Below are 14,845 nucleotides of genomic sequence, written 5' to 3' on the forward strand. Positions count from 1 at the left end.
GGCACTGGCTCCAGTCCAGAGTCAGGACCAAACGAGAACATCAGTCTCTTAGGCAGGCTGCCACACGACACCTTTAAAAACCATAGAGCCTCACTCAGGAGAGCCCTCACCAGACCTCTGCTGGGAAACTTTCTTCTCTCTCCAGTCTGAACCTCACAGCTGAGACAAGTTGGAAGGCTTTAATTCAGAAACGTGCAAAATGTTATGCCAACACAAAAGAAAAGTTTTAATGCAACCGCCTGAGCAATGCCATGAACTAGATTTAGTGGTCTTTCAGAGGAGGGATGTGTAGGCTCATGATTTTTCTGTTCAAAAATAGTCCCACTGTAACACAAGAGACAAATGACAGCAGTTCTCTATGACCAGAGCAGTTATGCCAACAATCTTTAATTTCCTCCATACGGAATCTTTATGGATCAATAATCCAACTAAAAAAATCCTTAATAATGGCTAAGTATAAAAAGGAGAAAATAATTTTAATGGAAATTAAAACTTAGGGACCATCAAAACTTTAAAAATCACTTAAAGCCAAATGACACAATGGAAGTTGAGTCTGTTTTAAACAAAAGACATTCCCCTGCACCTTTTCCCGTACACAGCAGCAGCAGCTGTCTGCTCCTTCTCTGCGATGGCATTGGAAGGAAAATTCCTGTGCCACTCCCTTCCCTCCTCGTGTGTTGTCATTGTCCACAGCAGATTTCTTCACACCCTTCATTACTCCTGATCCCCTTACTGTTTAAGTAAGGACAAAATTATTTCCACTTGATGTTTGGTATCATTGTTCATCTCAATGAAAACCCAGTAACTGCCTCTATTAGTGACTGAGGAGGTCTGTGACTGTACAGTATCAGTGAAAGCACAGCTGGAGAAATAAAACCCATGTAAATAGCTGAAAAGATAGGTAAAAGTCTGGGCAGGGATCCAAAAACACTAAACTACAGACTCCCAACATCTGGTTCAGGGTGGATTCCAAGAAAGACAGAAAGAGAGAAAAAGAAAGACAGGGGAAAAAAGAATTGATTTATCTGTAGATTTTTTACATAAGGTTTTCATTTAATTTTTTAATTCATCAAAACTTTTACTCAATTATTGTGATTTCATTTCTTCACCTTACTGCATCCTGTTGCTTCACTCAGAAGGAAGCAGTGCCTTGGACAGGAGTTATAAGCAACCCTCAGTTTCATACTTTCATATGTTATTGTGATAAGAGCAATTACAGGTAAAAACCTCCAAACCTTGTTGTTCAGCCTCTCTCTGTTTTCAGCTAGGACTGGGTTTATGACACATGCATGAGAATCCTGTACTGATTTCATGGCCTTTCAGACAAATCATTACGAGAGCTAACCCTGTCAGCTTTTCAGCCTGTCCTGAGCACCACCTCAGCCTGTCTGAGCAAACCCCCCTGGCTGCACACCCACCTGGGCTCCACCCTGCTGTGTGAGGAGTATTTTCTGCTTTGAGCACTTTTATTAGCTGAGAGCTTCTGCTGAGGACTTCAGAGACAACATCATTTTCAAAAGCTCACAGATGACTCAAAATCATAAGCCCCCTGTTTTTCAGGGATGTTTCCACTCTTAATGTACCAGAACTCTTTCCAAACTCCTGCCTCCCCAAGATAAAAGAGAAGATCACCCAACCCACACAGGACTGCCTGTTCTGGCCACACAGAATGCCCCGGGCTATCAATGCTGTCACTTTGCCCTGCTGCAGGTAGGACTTTTCCCTCCAACTGCTGCCAGCGGCATCCAAACCTCAAAAACTGCACCCACAAGAATCATTAAATGCACAAATGAGATAATGAGAAGCTCTGAAAAGTCTCCAAACAATTTCAAATTTGCCTACTTTGTGCTTCAGTGCTGCCTCACTCAGAGCTGAACCGTGAGTGTTTGTGTGCTTTCCAAGTGTTATTACATGCATACAAACACAGCAAGAGAAATAAATTCTCATGGGGTAACTGTGTGATTCTCCTGCCTGAGGATTACTTCTCCACTACATTTAGGTAAGGTGTGCATTTTCCTACTTTCTCCTCTCTCCAAACAGAAAGAAGGTTCAAGACAGAGTTCAGGACTTGGCACTGAGCAAGTGTACAGCCAGGCTGGACACAACTCTCTTGTCTCTTCACCCCTGCTGTGCCCTGGCCACGGACACCCCAGAAAACCTTTTTGCAGGAAGCTAGCACCTTCCAGACTGCCAGGATGATGGCAGTGGGCCACCACTCCTGCCTCTGCATCTGTGATGAGCTTTCCACTCAGGAAAGGAGGCAGTGACATTACTGACACTGCCTTAGGGCAGTGACAGGTAAGGAGGACATGAATTCTGTCCCTCAGAAACAAAGTCCCTGAGAAATAAGAAAACTACAGTCCTTGAACATCAGTGCAACTAATTTTTTAAGTAGGGGGCCTAAAGGCAAAAATTACATATGCATATCATTCAATCCTGAATTCTTTTCTTGAAACTCTCTTTTAATTGTGCCAGTTTACAGGACCATCTTTTCTACCTGCTCCCAGCTTGCTGCCACAGAAGATCGGCTTTGTTCCCCTACCTGCCCTTCCCCTGCTCACACCCTCTCACTTTTCCCTTCACCTCAGTCCTGGCTTGAAGTGACCCTTAGGAAGCACACTAAGCTCTCCAGACCACCAGAAAACAACTGACTTTCACTCTGAAAATACTTGACTGATGCTCCACTGCCCCAGGCAGAAGGAGGAGAATAAAGCAGCTTGCTGCATAGTTGACAAAGCATGAGTGCTTTGAAAAATGACTGATGGGCTCTCCACCCCATACCTTTGTGCTACCCACATCAGTCTACACGTGTATTTTCACACCCAGGCACCCAGATCACACACTGAAGGAAAGGAACCTGTCCCAACTAAGAGAGGCAGTCTCAAATCAAACAGCATCTCCCTCCGGGATACTCTAACACCACTTCATAATAGAAGTGACAGAGAAGTTGCATGAAATGCCCTGCTTCAATCCAACACCTTTTACCCCATTTCCTGCAGTTATTAGATTCTTCTGCAAACAAGTAATTTGGCAGAAAACTAACTCCAAAACACAGGACAGGACAAAGTTTTCATCTGAAGTTGTTTGCAATGGGTTGGAAAGTTGGTTGGTTTGGAGATTGCAGGAACCAGCTAACACACAGCTTTGAGTTAAAAAGGGGGCAAAGGAGGAAAGGAAAAATGTATAAATTCAGCCTTCATGACTGGCCCTGTCAGGCAGAATTAATTAAAGCGTCTCACAAGTAGCTACATTAGACTAGGTAAAAATCTAACATTATACAAAATGCATTTTTGCAGCCTATGAGGCATTGAAAAAATGAATCAAGACAGTCAAAAGCAGATTTATAGCCTTCCTTTACAAGGTTTCTGCTTTATAGGCAGATCTCTACACAAACCGGCCAAACCCCTCCCCGAGACAGTCCGACTTCTTCCCATGCCATGAAGGCAACGCACCAAGTCAGGCAAGTTAAAAGGAAGTCCCTTTTTTCTCCATCTCAGCCCTTTGGCTTTCCACCACCTGGACACCACTTTTAAAACTATGACCTCATCATTTATCATTTTACCTTTCATTGCTTTACTTAATACATGACCTGCTCAGTAAAATATTTGCAGACTTGGTACTCTGGTGCTTTATCCCATTGCAAAGGCACGCATAACATTTCACATCTCTCTCCTGCAGGTGGTCCTCTGTTCTGACTCAAGGCCAAGCAGAATATAAAGTTAGGCCAGTTCAGCAGTGTAGGGGAAAGCATCTGAGCTGAGGGAGGGGAGTACAGTAACTAGAGATGCCAGTTGTGGCTATACATTTCAAAGATAGTGCTAATTTATTTATTTGGCTTACAGTGACCAAATCCATCTGTCCAGTACAGATGATCTACCACAAGATGTCTAAGAATCACTACAAATCAACATTTTTTTATTCAAATTGTTCACATATGTACCAAGGAGCCACAGAAAGGTGTATTAATGGTCCAGTTCTTTCAGGCAATTCCACTCCATTAAATATTATGAGTACACATGTCTGGGAAGGAGAAGAACAAAGCCAAAGAGTTTCCCAGTTTATTTTTAGAGTGTTAAACATGCAAAACATAATGCATTTTTAGTCAATTTCTCAATTTTTTTTCTTCATGCCAATAAAATATTTCCTGTGCTACATGATCTCTCTCTCTCTCTTAATAGCTCTACACCAGATGATCTGTTTGCAAGTATCTTCAGACACAGTGATTTTGATTTACAACCAGCAAACAGAATGTATCGATGGAAGTACAGACAGAGTTTCAGTGCAGGCAGGAGGCTTTTCTTTGCAGCTTATTTACAGAACACATTTGCCCAACTGGTTTTGATTTCTATTTATATTTCTCCTAAGAACATAGATGTGAAGTGTGTTACTTACAGTACTGAGAGGTCCCAGGACTTCTGCCACTCTCAAAGATGACACCGTGAACTGGCCCTCAGTGGCATAGAGGTCCCTCCCAGAGGGATTCTGACCTTTCCAAAATGGAGCAGAGCAAAGAAGAGGCAAAAAGGAGACTCCTTCTGAAGCCCAGCTTTTAGAAACACATCCCTTCAATCCTGGTACAGAACCTGCCTGAGCAAGGACTGGCCCAGGAGCAAAAGGGCAGATGCAGAGACACACAGGTGAAAGGATCTAAGAGTGAAAAGTCCCTTACAGAGCTCTGTATAATGAAAGGCTGCTAAGAAATTTTTTGGGTGCACAGTGACTGCCTTCCTATTCTTTCTGTTTTTTTCAAAGCCTCAGCTATTCTGCTCTCAAATTAAGATCTGGCTTCAGCTTTTAGAAAGACATGAATAATAATAAAACCATATTGCTGCACATATGATTTATGATTAAGCAGCTCTCTGGGTTATATACAGAGGAAACGTCTGAAAAGGCACTGGCTGACACTTATCAGAGAATTTGGAAATGGAAATTACAGCAAAAGAAAGTAAATTAGCCAAGAATTTAAAAAGAAACAGGATATAATGATCAAATAGATGACATCAAATGAAAAACCCAGATCAGGAACCAATGCACCGACCTCAGGAAGACATGCTCTCAAGCTGGTGACATCATATTTATATATGTCCTATGTCATTCAGACATTTTCTGGTGGTTTCATTAAAGATACACAGCACATGATTTTGAACTCCTGGGGTTTTTGTCTGTGTTGTATATCATCATCAGTTTTCCAGGGCTTTTCAGGTTACTGAAGTAAGTCCACATTATAATTCTGTTGCTCAGATTCTACTTCATGTCAGTGTCAGCAGTTTGCTGACTGTGAAGAAAGAGTACAGCATTTTTCAAGACATGAGTTAATGAGTCACAGTGTTTGTGTTTCCCAAATAAATTAATAACAACAACTAACAATTCATTCCTAAAGTTCCTGCAAGCCCACAATTGCAGTAGAAGCCAGAAATGCTCTGCAGCTCTGGAAATGAAAACTGTCCTCTGCTCTTTCCAGCAGAAATTTTCACAGATGAATCCAATGATGGTTAAAAGGGGACACTTAAAATCTTTGGAAACCAAATTTTAAAAGCTAAAAATCCTAAACCAAAAAACACAATAAACTTGTTTATAGAACATAGTCTTCTGAGACTATTGCTCTCTTTGCATGTGCAAACTGCCATTGAGCAGGAACTTTTTGTTTATTAAGGGTATTGCCATTGACAACACTATCACTAGAATTATTTGTTACCAATTATTCCCAACAGAATATTGACAGCATGGGTAGAGCAATCCAAGCAGAAAAAATGCTTGCTTTTGTGGAATCCTGGCAAGAAGCACCTGGCAAGAAGCTGAAACCTGAACCCATGTCCTGGATAAATATTTCAGGTGTGTGTAGATATTCTTGGTACCTAAAGCACATCTGCATGCAAGGATCTCACAGGTTTGAGGGGCTGTTCGTTTGGGCCGTTGCTTTTTGGTTTTTTTGGGGGTTTTTTAACAAGCTGAGTTAGCATTCCCTTCTCTGTGGGAAGGGAAGAGGCGGCTCGGGACAGTGCCCAGGTTTGCTCAGCGTGAGGCATTTCAATGCAAACAGCCTCGTGTGCTGGGCTCAGCCTCGAGCACCCACACTGCTCCAGTCTTCTGGGTGGGCAGCTCTGAGGAGTTCAGCTCAGGAATGTACAGTAACACACAGAGAGCCACCGGGGCTCCTGCAGCAGCCACACAACCGCCTTAACTGTGCCCTGAAAGAAATTCCGCGAGGCTGGCACTGTGCTTGGCGCAGCAAGCGGAGGCCGAGCCCGCAGCGCAGCGGCCGCGGCTCGGGGCGGGGAGCCGGAGCCCAGGGCGGCCGGCACTTCACCTGCGCGGGGAGAGGAAGGCAGGGCAGCCGGGGTTATGTAAGCAAATTCCCGGCTGGAATGTGCAGAATGCACACACAGGGTGTGCCGGGCAGGCCGGGAGCTGGGGGCCAGGGAACAGCCTCCCAGCCCATGGGCAACAGGTTCCCTGGCAAAAGGCGTGCCCAAAGCGCAGCTCGTGTTCTCTGCTCCAGCGGCTCGCTCTGCTCTCGCACTGAGACACAAAAGGCAGCAGATCATACAAGCGGGGACAGCACAGTGAACTATTTAATGATACTGAGATAGTCATGAATAAAACAGTCAACATCTCTCCAGTGGCCTCATCTCCTTCCTGAAAGGCAAGACTTCTGCAATTGTTGGCAAAAATAGTGCAGGCAAGATATACAATCAAAGGTAAAGAAAAAATCTCACACCATTTCCGGAGCAGTCTGGGTTTTAGGCTCTTGCTACTTTGGATTTTTTCCCGTGACTAATTAACACATCCCTTCCTTAAATCTACTCAAAACCCCAAGTAAGCAAAGGCAAAAAAAGAATATTTCAGTATTCAATGAGTCTGCTCTAACCACTCAAATGCTCCTTTTGTTTTTCTCCTCAGGTGGCACTTGAAGCAATCAAACCCAACTGGTAAAGGTATTGAAAGTAAGTCTGGTTTAAATTTACAGATGTTTGTAAAGCAAGTACTTATGAAATCATGGAATAAAACCTCATCCAGCTGAGAGACAGATTTATCTAACTAAAAAACCTGAGAGATCTGAGTAAATTTGTGTGTTGAATACATTTACTAGAGACTTGACCGCTGGCTTTGCAAACCTGCTGCTAGCATCCAAGGTGTGCCAGAATATCCTCTGACTTCAGTACAAAGCAAGTTAGGGGCAGAATTCCACTCCTGCACAGCTACAGCACTGCATCCTGAGAGTGTTTTGTGACTGCCAACAAGAAATCCGAGTTAAACTATCTGCAGTGGTACTTGAACTGGCTCTACTGATCAGAACTAATTATAAGAAAAGTTCACACATTGAATGTCAAAGATGAATCCACAGAGGAAATATAACACATGAAACACATGTTCCAGACATGCTGTTCAAAACAAATCTGAAAAAAATAAGGTCAAGGCACCTGGAATATTTCTCACAGAGATTCTGCAAGCTAAGTAGTGAAGTGGCGTTAAATAAATTACATGGTTTCAGATTACTCACTCTGCAGCTACAGACTACAGACCAGTCTGGTTCTTTGGGGTACCTGCTAAGAGCACTACAAAAGTGTCTGGAGAAACACACAAAGAAGAGAAGAATCTCTCAATACTGTGTAACTCCTGGCCATGACTTTCTTTCTGTTCCATTTACAGCAGTCTCTTCTTCAGAAGCAGGATGTTGGGTGGACTCACTAAGCAGCTCCGTACTGAGAAATTGAGAACAGAAGCCTTAGCAGGAACTGGACACAGACTTGCAGTTTAACAGGCTTCTCTGAAACCCTCTCAGACCAGCTTTGGGCAGAACTCAGTGCAGGATGGGGCACTAAGGTAAATTTACCAGAATTATATCCCAGAATTTGTTTAATTTTGCAGGTCCAAAGCTTTACACAATTGTGTGACTATTTCCTGAGGTAACAAAAGGGATTGTTCACCATGCATTCAGCTTCTGTTAGAAAAGAGATCCCGAATTCTTCTGGAAATTTCATATTCTCAAGCGCCATTTTTCATAGAAATGGCCTCATTTTTGAGTTCATAGACAGCGGAAAAAGCAATAAAACCTTTAGATGCGAGGTGATTTGTCATCTTGCTAGAAATACTTTACCACAATTCTAATTCACCACCACCCCAGGAAAGGCTGCCTATAACACACTGAGAGCCAGCTTGGGCTGTGAGCCAGCAAAGCACTCCAGCATGATTTCAGCTTGCACTGTACCACTGCCTGGAGTGAGATGACTTTAAAACCATTACAATTAGAAAGCCTAAATGGCTAATTTAGAGCCTTGGTGTGAACTTCCTGGAGTGAATATCACAGCACACAGCTACACCACTCTGAGTTTATGAAGCCCTACCACATGGCCCAACCTGAGCAAGGCCCTACAGATGAGCTCCAGGTGAAATTAGATGGGAATGGACAATACTTGCAAAAGGCCTTCAGCAGAGGCCTTTGTATTCAAGAGTCTTTTATCCCACTGTAGGTGAGAGTATACTTTATACATCCCAGGAGGAAAATAACTTAGTCAGAAAGCTCTCAAGGAAAGATAAAGAGTACAGACAGAAAAGCTATTGTGCATGAATCCAGGTGGAATCATAAGTCTTTCTCAAAATACTGAAAGAATAAATCCCTCTTCCACAAACTACAGGAAAAGATGTGGTTCCCATACACATCTGAGTGGCAAAGCAACTTCCCACATAGTCACATCTGCCTCCTTTTTCCTCTGTTCCATTGCTTAAATTCTGCCATGAGAGTAAACACAAGAGGGGGCAAGGGGCTGCATAGGCACCTGGTCAGGACAAGGAGAAAAGGAGGGAAGAGGATTTGTACCTTAGGTATTTGCATATGAATTTGGCTTCAGCCTTCACGGCATTTACATGCCTTTGAACACTTTCTGTTTCTTTCTGCATTCTTCACTGCTCCATTTTATTTATTTTCACCTTCTGCTTCTCAGATCTTCTGCCAGACTGCTTATTTAATTCTACTTGCTGCACTGAAAACACCATTGTTGTCATCCAAATTAATCCCTGAACATAATAAAAACCTCAAAATAGCTCAGACAACCAGTTTTCCATCCCTTGGTCTCACTTCAAGTACAGTATAAAAAGCCAGGACTTGGGAGCTCTGACAGTTTACACAGGACCAATCCTAGGTACATGGCATTTTGGTATGCACAGGAGGCTTTTCCTTCTCCACCAATCTTTTCCTTTCACCAGTTGAGACTGCTCGGAGTCCCCCAGCATCTCCAGCCCAGTTATCCCCTCTGCCCAAGTAATCCATTGCAAGACTTGATGGTTTTCAAATAAACTTTGTACTTTTAAAATATTGCCTTCTGTGACAGGTTAGTTGAGAAGCAAGATTAAGATTACCTTTGCTTTTAGGGATGAGGGAAGGGAAGCATCTCCTAAGAGTCTGTGCTGAAGCTGCAGGACACACTGGCTACAGATATCCTGTTGGGTTTTCTATGTACCTCTCTGTTCCAACTGCACAGTGGAAAAAAAATAGGAAAAATACGACCAAACCAAAAAAGCCAAGACAACAAAAAAGAAAAGAAACATGATAGGACCAATATTTTCCCCAAACCTGTGTTACCATTATCTGCCCTTAACCTTTTTCTCTTGTAGTCTTCTCAGAGATGAGAAGGGCTCTGAAAAGATTAAACACCCTTTTTTTTTTGGCTTTGTCCAGTCTCTCAGTTGTGTATTTTTTCAAGGATTGCTCACTGATTACCCTTCAGTGTTTTTAGTTTCCTTGATTTGAACTAGATTGTAAATAAATATCATAATGTGAGTTTAAACAATGCATAGTGAGAAAAATATTCACTTCAAGTATAAGCAAAATAATCACACTGAGAGTACAATAATTTTTGGAGCTGTTTCTAACTTCCAAAGGGCTACTTTAGAACTATTCCTGCAGTCTGCATGACTCCCATTTGATTTTTTCACATAGAATTCACAATTATTCCTACCATTTATGTCATCCAGTAGCACTTCTAAATTAGAAAACCAGACTGGAACTTCAGCAGGCTGTCTGAGTATTAACCAATCTCGGCTCCTCTGCTCTGACAAAGCCCTGGCTGAGAGATAAAAAAGAATCACATACCTTACTTGTTAAGAGCTATTCATGCCAACTCTTCCTCTTGCTGCTCTGCACTAATCACAAATTAGAAAGAATTTTCATGTTGCCAACACAGAGACCTTATGTGAATACAGATATGAGAAATAAATCCAATAAGTATCAAAGTCTTTGAACGTATGCTTATGCTAATATAGCAAAGAATTAATTGGCCAGAATTTATGCAGGCAGCTCTCCAGTCTGTGGATATGTAAGATGCTATTTTAGCAAACAGTGTGTTTTTAAAAGTGAGTCTTAACAACAAAAAAGTGTGATTAAATCCAAAACATTTTAAGCATCCATTTTTTACAGTCTCTTGATTTTGCCATTCCTGATTTGGGGAAGCCAAAATGAGTTTTCTGCTTCACTTTCTGTTCATACCAGGTTCCCTTTTTAGCTGACACTAAACACAGCAGGACTGCATTTAAATAAAAACATGCGGTTTCCAGGGGTATTGTGGATGTATTTTCCAGCTCACAGATATTCCCACTCATATTAGACTCTGTAAAAAAACAAAACAAAAAGCCAAGTCTAACCCATATTTTAATCCTAAAATATCTGCCAGTAGTTCTTTAATCCTGACAATAAACCAGAATAAGATTGTTACATTTATGCAGAGCAAAAAGCCCTCCTAAAACAAAGCCTTCTATCAGTGGGGAGTTTCCCTGAGTATTTTGCCACACACTGAAATAGCCAACTGCTTCAGGAGGTCTGAGGCACGAGCAAAAGTTCAACGCTGACATTTCCAGCCTCAGCAGAAAAATTATTCTGTCACTTGAAAAAGTATTTACCACCTTGTAGCTGCTCTTTCCCATGGCAGTGTTTCTATCCTCTCAGAACTGTTTAAGAGGGATACTCTTATTTTAACTTGGCTGCCATCAATAAGGGCTAACTGATAGAGAAGAAAGTAATGTGCATAGCTGCCTCTCCACAGCTCCGGAATCCTTTGAACTAGAAGCCCCTCAAAGCTTTCACTGAAAGGCAGATTTTTGCACTTGGACTGGGGCTGATATCCTTGAAACCATAATATTTACATTCTTTCTCTTTTATATTGCTTTTCCTAAATGCTTCCACGAGACAGTTAAAAATAGAAGGTGAGACACTCGAGCTGCACAGAAGGCAATCTGTGCTCCCTATGGCTTCTCTGTGCCTGTTCCTTTTTGATGAGTAGGGGAAATACCTCCTAGGTCAGTGCTGCATCTCCTCCTGCTCCTGCCAGGGAAGGTTCCTCCACTGCAGCTCTCCACCCTGGCTCACACCCAAGAGGCTGCAGGGTCTCCTGCCCAGGTTACGTAAGGAAGGATGCTGAGAGCTTCATGTGCTGATCTGGAAAACTCAACTGGCTCTCCCCTGAAGGATCTGAGATCCTGCCTCAGTTTATCTGACTTCCACATCACCTCCTCTGCCATCCACGCCCCGTGCTGGAGGTTATCTGACATTGCAGCACTTCAGCAAGACTTCAGGAATTTGCTTTCCTACTGCATGTTGTCAATAAAATTGAGTTGTCTTTTCAAAATCAGTTTCTTAAGGTCTCCTCGTAGTAACTCATATCTTGAATACTGAAGTCTAATACAGAAAGAAGTTTCATCTTATCCTGGGCCTTTCTTCACAAAGTCCTGATCTGTTTACTTTGGGGACTCTCCAAACTCTAACCAGTATGGGAAGAGCAAGACCTGTCACTCACCTTGATGCAGGATACAGCTGAAGGATAATACACAGAAGGAATCCTTCTTGAAATCTCTAGTCCCAGTCACCATTTCTTTATAAATAATATTTTCTATGGCTTGCAAAGCAGCAATGTTCACATGGATCTAATGTTTTTTCATTCCAAATGCATTTCTTTCCTATAAATAATGTTTAGATCTGTTTAACTGTATTTCAGCTGTGAAAAGGCAAATGCGACTAAGTTATTTAACTGATTTTACTTCTTCCTTGCTTTATTTTGTGACTGATTTTTTACTGTTCTTTATGCTTGATTATTCCTTCCTTTTGTCTGCCAAATGATCTCTCAATTTAGATTCCTTCTCAAATTCAGTAATTTCTCCACCTCTATGCTCTCCTTTAATGCAACCAATGGTTTGTCTCTTTCAGCCTTTAAATCTTTCCACTAGGCCTACATTCTCAAGTGTTTATTTGTACAATATCTGATTAATTTGCAATCCTTTGAAGATTCTTACTAATATTTTAGTAGGTTTTTCCACCTCACACTTAGAAGATGATACAGTGTTTGTCTTTTCTGAAGCCAAAGAGATAAAACAGTGATCCATAACTCCATGGACACAGCACAGTGGAAAAATCAGCAGGTTTCAGCCAGAAAAACTAACAATCAAGAACCTTTTGGCAGGTCTGAATTTTAACTTAAAGCTGCAAAATACATCATTTGAGACAGTTTCAAGTCTTGACCAAATCTTTACTGGAAATTACAGTAGCAAAACAAAGCAGAGTCTCCTGAGACACCCTCACATCTCAGTTAACAGAGTTAATCACCTGGCAGCTTGCAAGCATTTATTTCACGTAAGAGGGAATGTTCCAGATGATTCTGGAATTTGATGGAAAAGATTGTTGAATTCAATAATATTCAAACTCTGGCAGCATTAGCCAGTGTCAAACTTGCTGGGTCCAAAATATTATTTCTCTTCAAATATTATTTCCTCCTCATTGAGTTTAAACTCCATGAGGCTCCAGCTTACACTTGTTCTCTGCAAGACCAACTGGCAAGAGATTTTGCAGACAAAGCCCAAACAATTCACCCTGGGGCCTCACCATAAACAAAGTCATATATGAATGCTATTTTTATTACAAAAGCTGTAAAGATTTCCTGGAAGCTCATCTGTGAAGCTGTTGAATGCTACATACCTAGCCGAGGTTTCCATCATACTGCCTCCAACTCCATGGACTTTCCAGGAGACAGGAAGATTTTGAATATCCTATTCCAGCAGTGGTGTTTAGGTGAAGGAGAGTACCATTAGCCAGAGTTTAATAAATTTCTTATTCTGATCAAGCATTAATTTTTTTCTTCCGGAGATGGCAGTAGCATCTATGCACAGATCACTCAATTGCCTTTCTGCCTTTTCATTTGAGTGCCTGCAGAGAATAATTAAGAAGTGGAAGATGTGACACAGAGAGAGACTTTTGCAACATGTGACAAACCGGTTTCATTCTCTCTCCTCCCCATTTTACATCCTCAGCACAAGTCATGTCTTCATCTCTGCTCCAGTTTGTTTGGCAATCATGGCTGCTGTCAGTCACCTGCACACACAGGTCACAAGCTCTGAAAAACAGTAGGTGCTGCTCAGTCATACAATTCTCAGGAAGCTGACCTTTTCAGATAAATTGATTTTATTTTTCCAGGTCAAGCTTGTATTAAGAATATCTCAGCACAGAAATATAGCTGAGGAAATAGAGCCCAAACACCATATGGGCAAGCTCCAACAATGCCATTAATGTGCTCACCTGCCTGTCCTGCCTCCTCCCACCCCAGCCCCACATCAGCCCAGATCTTTCAGATGTCTTTAATGTTTAGTTAAACAAAAAAGGTCTTTTCCTCTGTTCCAAGTCTTTCAGTTACTTGCCTAAATAGTTCTAAGTGACAGTTTTTTACATACAGCTCTCTGCCTCCTTTCCAGCATTATGCAGACCACCCAACACTCAGCTCCTTTGCCCTCCCTTCTCCTCCTACAGCTGGTTGCATCTTGGGTTGAAATTTCTCAGAGGATCAAACACCACACGTGTTCACCTTGTAATAGATTCAGCATGTAACAGATGAAGCCCTGATCCAAACTGGTCCTTGGATGCTATCAGAATACAAAGTGACACCATATATTTTTGGTTTTAAAATAAGCTTCTGATTCATGCTCCCCCGGTATTGGCAAGGCCACATGAGTGTGACAGAAATAAACCGTGAGACCTCCATATCAGCAGGGGATCTGCTTCAGGTTGTGCTCACAGAGCAGAAATGGGAGAAGGGGGGCCAAGCAGGCAGCGCTTCAATCTCTCTCCTCCCCCTCTGTGCTATGCCCTGCCCTTCCAGGGCTATGCTCCCACCCTCCAGGCCTATCTTCTGGCCTAAACTTCTATTTGCTTCACAGTGTCTTCTCAAAAATTCTACAAAATAAGCAGCATTAGTCAATTTTTTCTTCAAATCTACAGAAGAGTGTCAGAGAGCAAGCTACTGTCAAGCAGGCAAGCTCGAAATGTCTTTCCAAACAGAGATTACTTTGTTGAATAAAAAGCATTTCAGAGCCAAGGAATGATCATGTTTATTTTCTTATCTCCTTGATGAAACAGAACTAATTTCTCTCACGTTCAAAGAGATTGTGTTCAGAGAGAGCTCCGTTTTTAGAACTGCAACTCCTAACATCCCCATTAGGTTCTCCCTGCAGTTTAAACTTTTGCCAGCAAAATACAGACAAATCTGTTGGGTGTGGTCTGATACCCATCCAGGAGGTCTCTCAAACCATATGTTTCTAATGGTTTTAATCTATGATTAAATCAATCTAAAAGAATGAGAGCTGTGTGAAGGGAGAAAATAACTTTATCTAGAAATGAAAGAAAATTCAATCAAGTGTAATTTTCTGAGATTTAAAAGGTGTTATGTCCCTCAGCAGGTGCTAAAGACAGGAAAGCCTCACTCAGCGATCAATGCCGTCCCTCCTTTGTGCAGAGCAATGGGTTCTGCTCCTCATCCACAAACCCCAAGATCAGTGAGCTGCTCTTCTAGCAGAAAACATGAAAGAATTTGCC

The sequence above is a fragment of the Onychostruthus taczanowskii genome, unplaced genomic scaffold (assembly GCF_017590055.1).
Source record: "Onychostruthus taczanowskii isolate IOZ18803 unplaced genomic scaffold, ASM1759005v1 scaffold81, whole genome shotgun sequence".
NCBI classification, from domain to species: domain Eukaryota; kingdom Metazoa; phylum Chordata; class Aves; order Passeriformes; family Passeridae; genus Onychostruthus; species Onychostruthus taczanowskii.